This window comes from Equus caballus, chromosome 14 (assembly GCF_041296265.1).
Source record: "Equus caballus isolate H_3958 breed thoroughbred chromosome 14, TB-T2T, whole genome shotgun sequence".
NCBI classification, from domain to species: domain Eukaryota; kingdom Metazoa; phylum Chordata; class Mammalia; order Perissodactyla; family Equidae; genus Equus; species Equus caballus.
In genome coordinates this window covers 16,521,353-16,537,861 of record NC_091697.1, presented here as the reverse complement: position 1 = coordinate 16,537,861, position 16,509 = coordinate 16,521,353, and the positions used below count along the sequence as shown (strand labels likewise).

General features: G+C 43.3%; 2 pseudogenes; both read left to right on the top strand.

Moving 5' to 3' along the window:
- Positions 1–1,065: 1,065 nt before the first annotated feature.
- On the top strand, positions 1,066–13,688 carry LOC100147155 (lon protease homolog 2, peroxisomal pseudogene; annotated as a pseudogene).
- Positions 13,689–14,247: 559 nt separating this feature from the next.
- On the top strand, positions 14,248–16,037 carry LOC138917605 (lon protease homolog 2, peroxisomal pseudogene; annotated as a pseudogene).
- The last annotated feature ends 472 nt before the right edge of the window (positions 16,038–16,509 follow it).

Below are 16,509 nucleotides of genomic sequence, written 5' to 3'. Positions count from 1 at the left end.
AATAGCCAGGACAGAGCCCCACACAGGACCTTGAGATGGAACCAGGTTTCCAGCTTGAGGAAGCTGAGTTCAGCTGAGTTCATGCCTCTTTTTCCCTAGAAGCTCTGTGTCCTGGAAACACCATTGTGCCTTGCAAGGCCTCCTCAATCCCTCAACCTGCACGATGGGGACAAGGCCAGAAATAGCTCCCTCAGGACGTCCTCAGCTGTAGAAGAGACAGTAGTGACAACACCTAGGGTCTGGTTTCACTTGTGTCTGATGCACACACTTAGAGATGAAAGAATGACAAGAAGGGGTGGGCTATCGTGTGGAGTACCCCTTAAAACAGGCCTGTGTCACAGCACTTGGACCTTGAGCAGGTCCCTGCCCCTCTGAGCCTCTTTTACACATGTGCACCTTTAACGGGTTGAAATTAGAGGAAATTCAGATATTGCCAGTCACTGGCATGACAGATTCCACAGTCTCCTGTTTCCCTTAGAGTCAGAACCAAGAGCCTCATGTTGGCCTATGTGGAGGGCAGCCTCCACCATGGCTCCCGGTGCTCACTGTCTCCTGCTGTGCACATCCTTGTGGAACCGCACAGTCATGAGGAAGTGACTTCTGAATAGAATGCAGCCAAGGTGTTGGGATGGTACACAACCCAGGGTTAAGAAAAAAAGCCTGGCCCTTCCTTCTTACTCATTGTCTTTAGCCCCCTCCCTCTTTCCCTCCTCCTGTTTCCGTCTCTCTCTCTCTCTCTCTGCCTCTTATATCTCTGGAACTGGGGGAGCAAGTGCACATGTGTTCAATTTCCCTATGTTGAGGCTCCATAGGAGAGAATGGAGGAAATGATCGGCCAACAGACAGGCAGGAACTCAGGCTTTCCGTCCAAACAAACCCTGTCAACATGCATGTGAATGAACTTGGGAGCACATGCTCCCCGAGTCGAGCCGCAATAGAGATGCAGCCCAAGCTTCACAGAGACCTTGAGGCAGAGGCACCCAGCTAAGCTGTGCCCCATTCCTGGCACACACACTTTGTGAGAGCTTAAGGATTTGTACTTTCTAGGGGCACGGTCTTAGAGCAATGTCGTCAGAGAGTGACAGGAAAAAGCAGTCTGCCAGTCCTGCCACCCGTCCCTGCCGTACCCCCATCTCCCCTCCTCTCTCTTCTCAGGATCCTTCCAGCCACACCGCCACCTTTCTCACCTTCTCTGCTCAGACTCCTTTCTTCCCGTGAGTCTCTGCACGAGCAGTGCCTTCTCCCTGACACTCAAACTGTTCCCAGACACAGGCAGGCGTGCCTCACATCTGTCACTCGGCTCACAGCAAATGTTACCTCTGTGAGGCCTTTCAGAGCCTCCCAGTCACAGTCTCCAACGTCACAGATCTCACATCTGCACCGTCATCTCATGATTTTCTCCTTCTTGGTCTCTTTTGGATAAAGTGAGTCCATGAAGCAGGGCATTCTGCTTGGCAGACGCAGAGGCAGCTTCTTCCGGTGCCCTCAGGAACATGACTGTCTCTTCTGGGCTGAATGTTTCCCCTCACAAGTCCACTCTGAATGGAAACTGTCATTTCATCTCTTTCCTGGGTCTGGTTTCTTCTAAGAACACAGGGAGCCATCCCTTCTTCCTGGAATGCGGCACCAGCCTCTACACCCACAGCCAGAAGATTAGCGCCCAGCTTCAAACACCACCAATCCTGAAGTCAGTTCCTGCTGAGGCCTCCCATCCATCTGTAATTCCATGGTAACGGCTGAGGTCACCTTTCCCCTGAGACTCAGCTCCCAGCCTTCCGTTGGCTTCTTAGAGGAACAGTGGGATTTCCCAGAAGCACTCCCAGCCTGAGCAAGAAAGGCTTTGAAATGTTCTCTATGTATTTTCCAGGACATGGGACATGAGGAGAAGTCATTTTGGTGTGTACGTGCAACAGTTTTGATGCAAAAAGTATCTTTTTCAGACAGAGATCAAAGAATGGGGCTACTGGGTATAACAAGAAAATGGATATGCTGAGCCAACGTCTTCATGGTGTGAAGTCTTAGAGAGCAAAGAACATGATTAAGAGCAGAGAATATGAAGACAATATCTTATGTTCAAATTCCAGCTCAATCACTTCCTAGATATTGGTAGCGGGCAAGTTACTCACCTCATCAGTGCCTCAGTTTCCTCATCTGGTGTCGGCAAGAATGATAAGTGTACCTAATTTGTAAGGACATGGAGAGTATTAAAGGAGTTAATGTTTGAAAACTGCTTGCAACACCTAGCACCTTACAAGCACTGTACCTATCCATTATAAATGAAATGGAAACATTCTTCTGATGCTATCTTTTTACTCCAGAAGGGAGACTAGTGCCTGGATGGATGTAGACAGCACTCCCTGAGACAGGATGAATCCAAGAATGAACAACACTGTTGAAGGCATTTCCAATGGCACATCCGCCTCCTTATGGACATTCTGTAGCAGAATCACACCCAAGCATCCCTCCTCTCTCCTGCATCATATTCTGGGATTCTATCCAGAAATCATGGGGCTTCTTGCACCCCGGCACCCACACCCACTACAGGTTCTCTTCTCTCTAGCAGCAAACCTTAGGCCTTGTCCTGATGGCTGCAGCCCACAGGCTCTGTACTCTGATCCTTTTCTTCACTTGAGGGAGAAGTGCCATCCCCAGAACTGGGCACACACAGTGTGAGCCTTGGAGCGAATGTCTCCCTGGCCGGTTGTAGGTGGAAGAGCAGCGTGACAGAGTGGGACTTAGGGAGAGTCTTCCAGGTGTGCTCAGAAGGGGCCCAGCCAGGGCATTGGTCAGCAAGGTCTGGTCTGGTTGGTGGACCTTGGTGGCAAATGAGTGGCAGGGGCAGCATGTTTTAGAGGGCCTGGCAGGAGACAATTCATAGGATGGTCATGAAGTCAGAATCAGCCTAATGAGCTCCAACTTAATCCACTGTCATCTGTTCCCTGACTGGCTGACTAATCCAGGAGTGATTTAGAAGAGTGATATTCGTGTTCTATCATCTTTTCATTGGTTGGCTACAGCTATTATTCTTTACATAACTTGTATATTTCTACAAAGGAAAGGAAAGGTTAGTTTTGTTACAACCCTTCTAGCAAAATTCTCCCTAACATATTGAATCACTAACAGAATCCACCGCTGGGAACCTCATATAAGATCCTGACATTTACTCTCTGGTTTCATATCTTCCTGTTTGGTAAATTCTCTTGACTTCTGGTTTCTTTTCTGAGGTTCGTCCACTCAGGACAATGTAGGAGTGCAATCTCTTGCTACTTCAGAAGTAGTGGGGCAACTCTATGATGATGTTGCTTTTGTTTTGTGACTGTATGCATGTGTGTGTGTGTGTGTGTGTGTGTGTGTGTGTGTGTGTGTGTGATGAGACTGTTTTCTGCATCTTGCCACGTGGGTTGGATTGACTCCTTTCCTTGGAAAAATTGTCCCTTACCACTTTTTCTGGGCTTTATTTTCATGGCTTGAATAGTGCTGTGCAACAGTAGAATTGACACTCTATCTTATGGAATTTAAACTTCTTTTAGTAGCCACATTTCAGAAAGTAAAAATAAACACGTGAAACTAATTTTAATAGTATATTTAAACCCATTATAACCAAGATATTTTCATCTGGCCAGGCAATCTATATAAAAATTATGACAGAGATAGTTGAATTTTCTTTTTATGATTGGGATCTAAAAATCCATTTACAGCACAGTCTTCATTTGCAAATTGAAATTTTCTACATATTCAGTTTCTGTGTCCCCCAAATCAGAACCTGGGCTGACTTGTTAGAGAGGAAATAAAGCAGAACAGGCATAAGTAACAATCACTGTCAATCCAGCTCAGCATGAACACTCACAACTGACAAAAAGGCTGTCCCTGACCAGGGAATAGAGGCCCCTCAGGGTGACATGGTGGATCAGCTGGTTCAGCACCCAGGAATGCTGCTCTCTGTCACATGGGGTCTCTGTCACACTCTCCATCATGAGCCATGGGGTCAGGGTGGTAGGTGCAGACAGCTTCCATGCTGGAGGCTGCCCCTTCCTCCGCAGGCCCGGGGAGAGAAGAATGTGGGGACTCTAGAGAGATGTTCTGAATCCTCTGATAATGGGGGCCAGAGGGAGGGAGGAGCAAATTGGCAGTCAGTGGGAAGAGTGAAAACTGGGGTGGTCACCGAAAGTGTTCATGACTCTCAAATGCTCAGAAAAGGGACTTCCCTGAGGGAGATCAGTCTACAGCCCAAGACAAGGGGCCCAGGCTGTTCTTCTTGAACAAGGATCCAAGCAGGGGAGGAGGCAGGAGGAGGACGAGCAGGAGAGACAGCAGGTGGGGTGCGGCTGGCTGGGACTCATCCTGCCAGGAGCTGCTGGCACCAGGGTCTCATCAGGTGCTGCAGGACTCTCTCAGTGGAGTTCAATGTGGCTGAGCTCTTGCTCATGTCTGTCAAATACTGGATGTTGGAGATGGTGGAATTGAGTGTGAGGGCCTTCAGGTCGTGCCCCTTGGCTGCAAGAAGAGAGGGAGAGAGATGGCCATCACTGAGAGCTGGGCTGAGACCAGATCAGAGTCCTGAACTCAGTGTCATCTGTTGCCTTTGCTCCCAGTGGAACCACCACGCAACGCTGTGCTCATCCAAGTTGAAGCCAGCATGTCTCTCAGCTCCTCCTCCCTCACCTGCCAGTAACACCAATTGCACTTACAGATTGCTCCTCAATGCATTCCTTCTGTTCATTCACGTCCCAGGTAGGTCTTATCTTTTCTCACCGGAACCAACACCCTAACATGCTCACTGGATGCATTGTCTAAAGGATGTTCTCTGCCTTGAACATTAGAAGCATTTTTCTGAAATGAAGATCTCACTAGAACACTCCTGCTCTAGTATCACCCATGGCTCCCTAAGGCCTTCAGGGTTAAGTTCAAGCTTCTTGACCTGGCGCTCAAAGCCCTTGCACATCTGGCTCCTGTTGACTCTTCAGCCTCATTGATGCATTCACTCTGAGTTAGGCTTTGTGCTTCAGACAAACCAAATTCCTGTCAATTCTCCCGTACACTATGCTGTTTTAGCCTACAGGGCCATTGCTCATGCAATTTCCTGTGCCAGGAACACGCTCCACACCCTATTTCCCTATATAACTCCTACTCCTTCTTAAAGACCCCAATTGGGCAAAACTTCCTCCAGAGAGCCCTTCCCACCCAAAGGATGCCAGGTGCTTCTCCTCAAAACATCTCACCTTGTATTAGAATTTTCTGTGACTTTCACAAGACCAGGGGCTTTCTGAGGGCTGCATCAGATTGAAATATTGGTGTAATCCTTGTGATCAGCATGCTTGCCCTCAAAGCAGAATTGCACACCTCGGCTTCCCAGCTGCCCAGTAATAATTGGTCAGTTGAGGTGTGGGGCTGGAGAGCTCCTCTGGGGAAGGAAGAGGGGCCCCCTAGGCCTGTGGTGGCTTCTGGTTGCTCAAGTGACGAGGAAGTAGGCAGGAACATGCTGCCTGGCTCAGGAGCTGTGGAAAGGGCTGTCGTCTGGGAGAGACAGAGACCCCACACAGTGGGTGAAGCCCCACAGGCTCATCTGCACTCCAACAGTAGCTGTCCCAGGACAACCATTCACAGGTGAGCCATAAATGTGAGTGACAGAAGGAGGGATTGTGTGAGTAGATGGATGTTCGAGCCTGTGAGTGAGATGAACCCAAGAGAGACAGTGTGCTTGAAGAAGAGAGAGACGCAACAAAGAGATAGGTAGAGGCACAGATAGAGGGGATACCTGGATGGACAGAGGAAGAGCGGACAAATGGAGGGTCACAGGGAAAGCAGGAAGAACAAAGACAAGGAAGAGAAGTTGGAGAGATGGGAGGAAAGAGGATGGAAGGAGAAAAAAAGGACAAACAGGCAAACAGGCAGGAGTACAGTTGGACAGATTGATACCTGGACAGATGCTTGGGTGGATAGATGGAAGGAAGGAAGGAAGGAAGGAAGGAAGGAAGGAAGGAAGGAAGGAAAGAATGGAGGGAGGGAGGGAGGAATGAAGGATAGAAGGAAGAAAGGAAGGAAGGAGTCTGAGAGGAGGGAGAACTGGGAAAGTCACCTGCCCAAGTTCAGAGGGTGCTTTAAAGGGAGGTTAAGGCTGAGAATACAGGACCCCTAACTCCCAGGTTTGTGTCCACCTGTCCCAATGCTACCTGTTATTACTCGTAGGGATGAGCATATGGATGTAAAAGAAACCTTGAGCCCTACCCTCACAATACACAAAACTCAATTCCTGGACACTTTGACCTAAAGGGGAAAGGTAAAATAATGAAACTTCTAGAAGACAACATAAGAAAACATCCTCGGGACCACAGGGTAGAAAAAACTTCTCAAAGAAGACACACACATACACACACACACACTCCATACAAGAAATATCGGTAAACTGGGATTCATTAAAATTTAGGCTTTTGGTTCATCATAAGACACATTACAAGAGGGAATTTGCAAGTCACAGGATGCGAAGAGATTGTCCCACTTCCAATATTCAACAAAGGATTCACATGCAGAATACAGAAAATCTTCAGCATATTTATTAGATGAAATGCAGTGAAAGAGACACATATTAATGCTGGTTATTTTAATGAGCCACATTTATTTTACAAGGACAGTGAACAAAGCAATCTGAAAAGCAGGGGGTGAAAAACGAACAGTAGATAAACAGAATCCCAGGAGGGTTTGGAAAAAGCAAGAGAAGCCCCTTACATAACAGTTCATTGGCCTTAGAAAAGGAAAATACTACTGGATTCTGTTAGGAAGTCAGAAAGATTGAAATATCTAGTGCCTTTAGTGGAAAAATAAGACAGAAAAAATAACTATGATAGTTATTTGATTTTCCTCCAAATGACTTTATCCCTTAGAGAGCAAGGCACTTTCCTTTTCAATCATCAACACATCAAAGTTTAATTTCCCTCCATTTAGCCTTTTTCGTGGCCATAGGTTAGAAGCAGCAAAGGGGCTCAGAAGGCTGAACCAGTCTGCAGACATACACTGTCCCATTCCACACTGACTCACACACGTGCAAAGTGGGCGCTTCTCACAGGGGAAAAGCCTGCAGGGCTGAGGGGCAGCCACCCCTTGGACCCTGTTTGTTAGTACCATTGGAAATTTCTCCTGAGTCTCTACTCAAAAAGGAAGTGGAGGAGGGTAGAATAAGAAGGCCATATATTTGAAGGAAATAGGAGAAAATATTTCATTGTGAGAGTAATAAATATTGCTTTTCAGAAGTCATGTGTACATTGAAAGTCTATGTCTTAAGGTACCGTAATGAAACAATGTACACCTCATCTTCTCCCTCTTTTATCTGAGCACAAGGTTAAAATCCATGGAATTCCTAAGCTTAAAAAAAACACACAAAAATCACAAGGAAGGTTTTGGAGGTCATGGATGTGTTCAGCCCTTGGTTGTGGTGATGATATGATGAGTGTATGCATATGTCCAAACTAATCAATACACATATAGAAAACATGTGCATTTTTTGTCTATTACTCATACCTCAACAGAGCTAAAAATTCAAATAAATTCCTAAGTTTACTTTTTGAGGATGTATAAAAATCAAAATTTCTAATAAAATTCAGATTGTTAATTTCTGAACATAAATAGCATTCCTACTTTGATGGGTGACCCCACAACTCTCAAAAAAATCAAGAGCAGTTGCTACTGTCAATCTCAGTGGAAGTTAATTTCAACATCTCACCCCTTCTTTACACCTCATTATTTAAAAACTGAGGAAATAGTCTTCAGCTTTTAAAATGAAGGAGTAAATGAGCCCATTTGACATTATACTTTATTCAAGATTTAATGTTAAGTAAAGGAAATAACTGAGCATGAGCAGAATCCCTTCCATAACTCATCTTTTCTCCTATGCTGATAATAAAAATGACACTCTACTTAAACATAGCTTGCATGATATATTCTCAAGTAAATATACTTAACTGCTGGACATTTGATTTTGTTTTCTTTCTTTTTGTAATCAATAATTTACACAAAAAATCAATTTAGGAGATAAAACATATTGCTATTTAGAATTACTTCCTGATTGTAAATTACTAGAAATGTAAACATGAAGTCAACGCTAAGGATGTTTTAAGTTCTTTAATTCATTTTGCCAAATTTCTTTTTTAGAAAATAATGTTAATATAGGACTTTAAGTTTGAGAAACCTGTTTCATGACACCCTAATCTGTTGAGGGATAGTTTTGAGATTCTTATTCAATTTCTTCCTATTCATCTATAAAACTTATTTGGCATCTTTCATCTTTTTAACATTTTCGTCTTTTTAACTTTCGAAGGTTTAACTTTCCAAGAGACGATTTTTTAATGACGAGCTAACTGATGAATTTGTGCACCGTGTTTTTGAGACTGAATATACAAATGGACAAAGGCCAGATCATATATGACAGTATAACTCTGACCCCCAACGTGGGAAGCAAACATCCCAAGAAGCCACATCACAGCCCCTGCAGCATTCAGCACAGAACAGTCAGCACTTGGTCAGTAACTGCCAGTTTCCAAAACTCTCGTTCTGCTTTCAGCACAGGACCGCCAGAGAAAGCCACGTATGCTCCCTAAACCATCACATAGGATGCCTGCCTTCTACTTAGTGAGCTCCAGCTTCCCCATGTCAACAACTTCCAATCAGGCCACCCCTCCCCCACTCCCCTGACCTCTGCCACCCTCTCCCCTCCCTTTCCCTTCTCTCCTCTTCTTGTGCATGCAACAATCCTCTCCTGTTGCATTACAGTCTCTGCAATATTTTTAACGTGTGATAGAGCAGCTCCTCCCTCAGAGTTCTTCCTGGTCCATATTTTCCTAGCTTAGCTTATGCGTTTATTTTTTCCATGTAGGATCATTTATCTAACTCAACAGAAAAGCTCGTTAAAATTTTTATTGGCATTATATTCAATTTATAAAGTAATGGGACTGACCATTTAATGAAACTTCCTAACTTAGAACATAGACTGACTTTCCATTTGCCAACTATTTTTAATTGAAATTTATAGTGAGATCGTTGTAGATTCCACACTGTTGTAAGGAATAACTGCAAAAGTTCCAGTGTACACTTTACCCAGTTCCTTACAATGATAACATTCTGCAAAACTATAGGACGATACCACAGCCAGCTTGTTGGCATTGATACAATCCACTATCTTATTCAGATTTCTCCAGTTTTACTTGTACTAATTTGCTCCTGTGTATTTAGTTCTGTACAATTTTATCAGATGTGCAAGTTTGTGTATCCATCACAGCTAAAATAATGGCTAGTTTTATCACCACAAGGTATTCTTGTATTGCCTGTTAAAAACTAAACGGATGTTATTTTTTAGAGCAGTTTTACGTTTACAGCAAAATTTAATGAAATATACAGTGTTCTTATGTAGTCCCTGCCCCCACATATGCATAACCTTTCTGTTGTCAATACCCCTCATCAGAGTAGTATACTTTTCACAATTGATGAACATACATAGGCACACCATTATCACTCAAAGTCCATAATTTACATTAAGGTTCTCTCTTGGTGTCAGAGATCACTAGGGTATAACTCTGTGGCCCATTTCTGGATTCTCTACTCTGTTCCATTGATTTATGTAGCTGTCCTACAATGAAAATGATGATGCTGTGATTACACTATCTACAAGGCAATACTAAATATTGTTAAAGTGTTTACTGCCGCATTATTCTTCCTGTCATGATTGTTTTAGCTACTCTCAGCTATGTGCCTTTCTATATAAATTTTAGAAAAAGGTGTCTCTGTCTACAAACTGTGGTGGAATTTTTATTAGAATAATATTAGACCTTTAGATCAATTTGGGGATAATTGAGACCTGTACTCATTATTCTATCCAGTAACATGGTGAGGACTGCAGAATTCTCAGCACATAACAACTCCTTCCAAACCCCCACACCAGGAGGAGACTCAACCAAACTCTGGTGTGGCTTCTAGCAGCATAAGGCTGTGTAACCGGAATGACTCCAGCCCACCATTAAAATGCCTTCCTGAGAGCTCAAAGCTGACAGAAAAATTTGCTATTTATTTTAGTCAACACCCAATTATAGGCCTCTGATCCCCCTTCTTAGAGTATTTACTAAAGAGGGCTTACAACTGTCGATATGTATCTCTCACAATTCTCTAAAGGACCTAAGAGCCACTCCTTTGAAATACGATCATTAAGACAGATAGAGACTCTTTCTCTCAACTTCTGAGTGAGGATAGAATCCTAACTTTGATAACTGCAAAGTAACGAACACAGTGGGTCTAATCACAGTTACACAGACCAACCTTTGTACTTGTTCACTTCTTTGACTCTACTGAGCCCCTGAACCCTCCTCCTTCATTCCCTCTTTAAAATTCTAAATTCACCTCCGTACAAATCTGAGTGCAGCTCAGCTTCTGTCAGCTGTTACTGAATAAAATCTGCTTTCACCACTTTAACTAATTTCTGCTGCATTTGTCTTTGACAATAGTAAGTCTCTCAATTTATTTGCATCTTCTTTAATTACCGTAATCGGTATTTTATAATTTTCAGCATCAGATCCTGTACACATGTTCTTGAATATATGCCTGAATATTTCATGTTCTTTGGAGTGGTTTTAAATAATACAGCATTTTCAAGTTTATCATCTGCAGGTTCATCATTAGTTGTAGAAATAAAATTGTCTTTTGTGTGTTGATCTTGTACTTGGTGAACTTTTTGTACTCATGTATTAGTTCTGATTTTTTTTTTTTTTGTAGATTCCCAGAGTTTTTTTACACAGACAACAATGAAACTAGGAATGGTTATATTTTTTCCTTTCTAAACTCTATGGCTTTTATTTCCTTTACTTCTGTTATTGCCAGAAGCTTCAGTATTTTGTTGAATAAGAATAGTGAAAGTGGTATTCCTTTCCTTGTTCCTTATTATGGGGAGAATCATTTAGTCTTTCCCTGTTAAGCATGAAGTCAACTGTGCATTTTCTGTAGATGACCTTCAACAAGTGAAAGTAGTTTCCATCTATTTCAAACTTGCTAGAAAATTTTATGACAAACAGGAGTTGGATTTTATCAAATGTTTTCTCTACATCTCTTGCTTATTAACAAGTCTTGCCCTTAAACAAATAGACAGCCAGTTATTTCTCTGGCAAAAATTGGTTTATCTGGGATTAGCAAAGAATAGCCATTTGGAGTTCAACCATGGCAAGCCATGCAGGAGCACCCAGCAAGGAAGAGAGGAGAACCTCTTTTATCTCAGAGTGGGGAAGACTGTGGGGGCTATTGGACACAGTCTTGAGGGCAGTGGCTTTTCATCGGCAGAGTTGTGACAGTCTCTCCTTGGCTTAGTTTCTGACTGGTAAGGAAGAGAAAGTCTTTATTCTTCCTGTTGCACTGCGCTTTTGACATAGGGCATGAGAACTCCCTCTATTAGCCTTCCAACACTATTTCAACTACGTTTCCGTTTATTAACTTTCACATGTCCCCATTTTGATTGCGATCTTTCTCTGAAAGTACTGTTGATCTGCAGTCAGATTTTTCCACTTTCAGTAGCCTCTCGTCCCTCGATGCCAGGAAGGAGCTTCTCTGGGAGTCATGTCCCAGGTTGGAGGAAAAACACACAGATTGGAAACCTATTGTGGCCACATTTGAGGAACACGGAGTGAGAGGAGGGAGAACTCTCTGGCACTTTTTACCTGAAGTTTGCATGTTATCAAGATCATAGGCATTGGAGATGATCTGAAGTGTCATGTCATCCTCAAAGGTTTGGCAGACAAACTTCCAACAGACCTGGTCCAGACACCTTGGAAACCTTCGCATCAGATACTGTCTGCTTCCATTTGGAGAAATCTTTATTTTTAAGTCACCAAATGATGTGCAGTTCCCCCCAGGGTTTGTGCTTTCTTCAGGTGTGTCGCATGAATCCAAGTCTTGAGTTTTGTGGCAAAAAGCTTGGCTAGCAGCGCCCGATCGAGGAAAATACTATCATCTTGGTTGAGTTTTGTTAGTTTGAAATTTTTGGTAAATTGTTCCTTGTTTTCAAGTTGTTAAATTTATGAGAATGGAGCTGTTTATATTATTTTCAATGGCTGAAGAACCTGCAGTGATCTATCCCTCTAGTGTGTCTCAGGCCTTTGAGGGTGAAGAGGCTTCCCCAAAGCTTCTTGAGGCAGAACCCTGTTTGCTGTTGGCCCCTAACAGCTTGAGTGCATCTGGGTTAGGGAGGAGACAGAGACTTCCAAGAACAAGTTGGTTCTTCTTGAAGGAATGCTGAAGATGCCCAAAGTATGGTACTTTGACATACAAATTATTTTGAGCCAAAAGCAATCGAGAGCCAGCAGATGCAGGAAAAACTCTTGATCTCCACCTTGACTGCTTTAAATGAAGGATAGACTTCCTCTTTGGAAAGGAAATTTATGTTTATAAAGGAAATTTCCATTAGTAAAAGCATCTGCACCAGAAAGAGAATGACTCTTAGAGAAATTTTTTTTTGAGGAAGATTAGCCCTGAGCTAACATTCCCCACCAACCCTCCTCTTTTTGCTTAAAAAGATTGGCCCTGAGCTAACATCCATGCTCATCCTCCTCTACTTTATACATGGGATGCCTGCCACAGCATGGCTTGAGAAGTGTTGTGTAGGTCCGCGCCTGGGATCTGAACTGGTGAACCCCAGGCCATCAAAGCAGAATGTGTGAATTTAACCCGTGTGCCACCAGGCCAGCCCCTAGAGAATTTTTTTTTGAGGAAGATTAGCCCTGAGCTAACTGCTGCCAATCCTCCTCTTTTTGCTGAGGAAGACTGGCCCTGAGCTAGCATCCACGCCCATCTTCCTCTGCTTTATATGTGGGACACCTGCCACAGCATGGCGTGCCGAGTAGTGCCATGTCTGCACCTGGGATCAGAACCGGCGAACCCCAGGCCACCGAAGCGGAACGTGCTCACTTAACCAGTGAACCACCAGGCCAACCCCTAGAGAATTTTTTTAACTGAGAGATTTATCTGCATAACAAGGCAAGCTGTATTTATTATGCATTTTCTCCCCTCATTTTCCCATAATTTTTCTTCAGCCACTTCCTGCTGCTGCTCACCCAGATGGCTTCCTGCTTCCAAGCTCCCCCATGTGCACCCAGTGTGGACTGGACTTGCAACTGGCAGCTGGTGTGGAGCTGCCTGCTCAAGGGCTGCAGAGCACCATCCTAAATCTCATCCCCAGCATGACCTACCTGGCCAGCAATGCTCAGGATCTGCCACCACTGCACAGGATTGGGGCATCTGCACTGATGGTTCAGATTGTGGGCAGTACCCAGCCCAATTCCCACTCACTTTTGTTGACCACACGCCTGTGCTGTTTGCAGATGGTACGGATTTAAAAGAGAAGTCATATCTTGTCATTAAAGTGGAACTGCTGGGCTGCCTTGAGGAATTTTTCAACACCTGTAAAACTAAAGAGAAGCTAGGAGAATTATCAGAAGAGTTCTACAAAAATGAACTACTATTGATTGAAATGTTGAATATACCTGTCCCTGCAGTTGCTAAATTGAGATATCTTTTAGATAGTTCTCCTAGGGAAGATTTACTAGACATTCTGACATCACTTATCCAAACAAGCAACAGAAATGCTCCAAATTTTAGATACTGTGACTCTGGAGGAACTGTCCAAGATGATGATACCACTGCTTGTGAAACAAATGCAAGAATTGAAATTGCTTTTAAAAAACAGGATACTTGTGGCCGGCCTGGTGGCACAGTGGTTAGGTTTGCATGTTCTCCTTCAGTGGCCCGGGGTTTGCCAGTTCAGATTCTGGGTGCAGACCTATGCACCATTCATCAAGCCATGCTGTGGCAGGAGTCCCACATATAAAGTAGAGGAAGATGGGAATGGATGTTAGCACAAGGCCAGTCATCCTCAGGGAAAAGAGGAGGATTGGTGGCAGATGTTAATGAGGGCTAATCTTCCTAAAAATATAATAATAATAATAACAGAAAAAGCGAGAAGGATGATAACAAATGCATTATATGAATATGCCTCAATAGGATTTCACACATCCTAGGTACTTTATTTTTTTTTAAATTTTTTGAGGAAGATTAGTCCTGAGCTAACATCTGCTGCCAATCGTCCTCTTTTTGCTGAGGAAGACTGGCCCTGAGCTAACCTTCGTGCCCATCTTCCTCCACTTTATATGTGGGATGCCTACCACAACATGGCTTACCAAGCGATGCCCGGGATCCGAACCTGCAAACCCTGTGCTGCTGAAGCGGAACATGAGCACTTAACTGCTACACCACCGGGCTGGCCTGCATCCTAGGTACTTTAAAAGACGAACATGAGGAAGAAGATAATCATGATATTGTCATGCTAGAAAAAAAAGTGAGCATCCAATATGTCAGAAGAAGCCCATTAGGTCTGTGTCAAAAAGAAAAAAAGACTAAAAAGATGCTGCAAGCAATGCCAGAATATGTTCAGATTAGAAATTATTTAGAATTTATGGTGGAACTTTCTGGAACAAAAGTACAACTGACCATCCAGACATTCAAGAAGCCTAAATTCTTCTGAATAATAAGCATTTTGCCTTGAAAAATTGAAGGAAAGAATTTTGGAATATTAGGCTGTCAAACAGCTGAAAACCAATCTGAAGGGCCCATTCTTTGCTTTGCTGACCCTCCTAGAGTTGGCAAAACAATGTGGGAAAGTCTGTGGCCAAGACTCAAGATCGAGATTTCCACAAGATTGTATTTGGATGAGAACGTGAATAGTCTGACATTTGAGGACACAGGCACACCTATGTTGGCAGTATACCTGGTCATACAATCAATGACTTGAAGACCGTTGAGGTTAACAATCTGGTGTTTCTATTAGATGAGGTTGACAAATTAGAAAAAATTGTGTCCAAGTGATCCTGCAGCAGCTCTGCTTGAGGTATTGGATCATGAACAAAACCATAGCTTCACAAATCATTCTCTAAATGTGGGCTTTAACCTCTCCCAAGTTATTTTAATAACTATCGCCAATACGACTGCTACTACTCCACCTGTCTTCTTGGACAGAATGGGGACATTCAGGTGCCAGGATATACACAAGAGAAGATAGATTGCCAGCAAGCACTTGATCCCAAAGCAACTGGAACAACATGGGCTGAGTCCTCAGCAGATTCAGATCTCTCAGGTTACTCCTCTTCACATCTTCACCAGGTGTACCAGAGAGGCAGGGGGTCATTCTCTGGATAGCTTGTTTGGGGCCATTTGCCCAGCTGTTGCTGTGAAGGTGGGAAAATAACATAAGGAAGTCAAGTTGGACCATTTTGATGTGAGTGAGACAGAAATTTACAGAGAAAACATCTTAGAAGACACAAAATCTGAATCTATCAATGACAGCAGTTACTTGGCCCTACCACCTGAAATGCCAATTTTGATTGATTTCTATGCTCCAAAAGACATCTTTGGGCTCCAGATATATAAAATGGGCATTTGAGTCAACCAGGAATGGCAATAAGTTTGGCTTGGACTCCCTTAGGTGGAGAAATCATATTTGTGGAGGCAAGCTGAATGGATGGTGAAGGTCATTTAACTCTAACTGCTCAGCTAGCGGATATCATGAGAAGAGTCTGCCCATCTTGCTATTAGCAGGCTCTGCAGCAATACCAAGAAATACCATCTGCCCTGTGCTTCTGGAAGTTTTGATCTTAACAACACAGACATCCATGTGCACTTTCCAGCTGGAGCTGTCACAAAAGATAGACCCCATGCTGGAGTTATCACAGTGACTTGTCTTGCCTCACCTTTTAGTGGGCTGCTTTTACATTCAAATGTAGTTATGACTAGAGAAATTTCAGAGGGGTCTTGATCTTCCAGTGAATTAAAGAAAAAGTGCTGGCAGCACACAGAGCACGATAGAAGTGAATCATCATTTCTCAGAGGAATGAAAAAGACCTTGAAGAAATCCCAGGTGACGTATGATAGCATTGAAGTTTTGTCACAGCAAACTGCTTGGATGAAGCTTTTGATGCTGTCTTTACTGTCAAGACCTACCTGCTCTCTTAAATAGCGTTTTGTAGGCCCAAATCTCAACTTTACAGAATTCTCAGTTATGACGTGCCAACAGCACTGGCAAAATTGATTTTATTCACAGCAGTAGGGGTAAGTAAACTGTCTCTAATTTGTGAACACAATCACAAGAATGATTATGAACCTCACTCAAGTGGCGGTTAGTGTTTATTAGAGAAACATTAATCTAATAAATTGGTAAAAATTGAAAAAAATCTGAATCATCTGGCTACCTTCTTGAGTCTTATATTTTATGAAATTCAAGCCATAGTTAAATTACTGTGTAATCAATTTATTTTCTTTTGTTAATTTGTCTCACGCAAACTTAATCTTCAGAGCAGCCACAGAACCTAAAAACCTAGGAGGAAGTCATTTTGTCCCCTCCAGTGGGCAAAGTCCCTCTTGCTGCTGCCCACCAGGCTTGGTACCTCCAGGGGAAGGAGGAAAGTCTCATGGGTGACAGGGAAGGAGAATCTTCTCTTT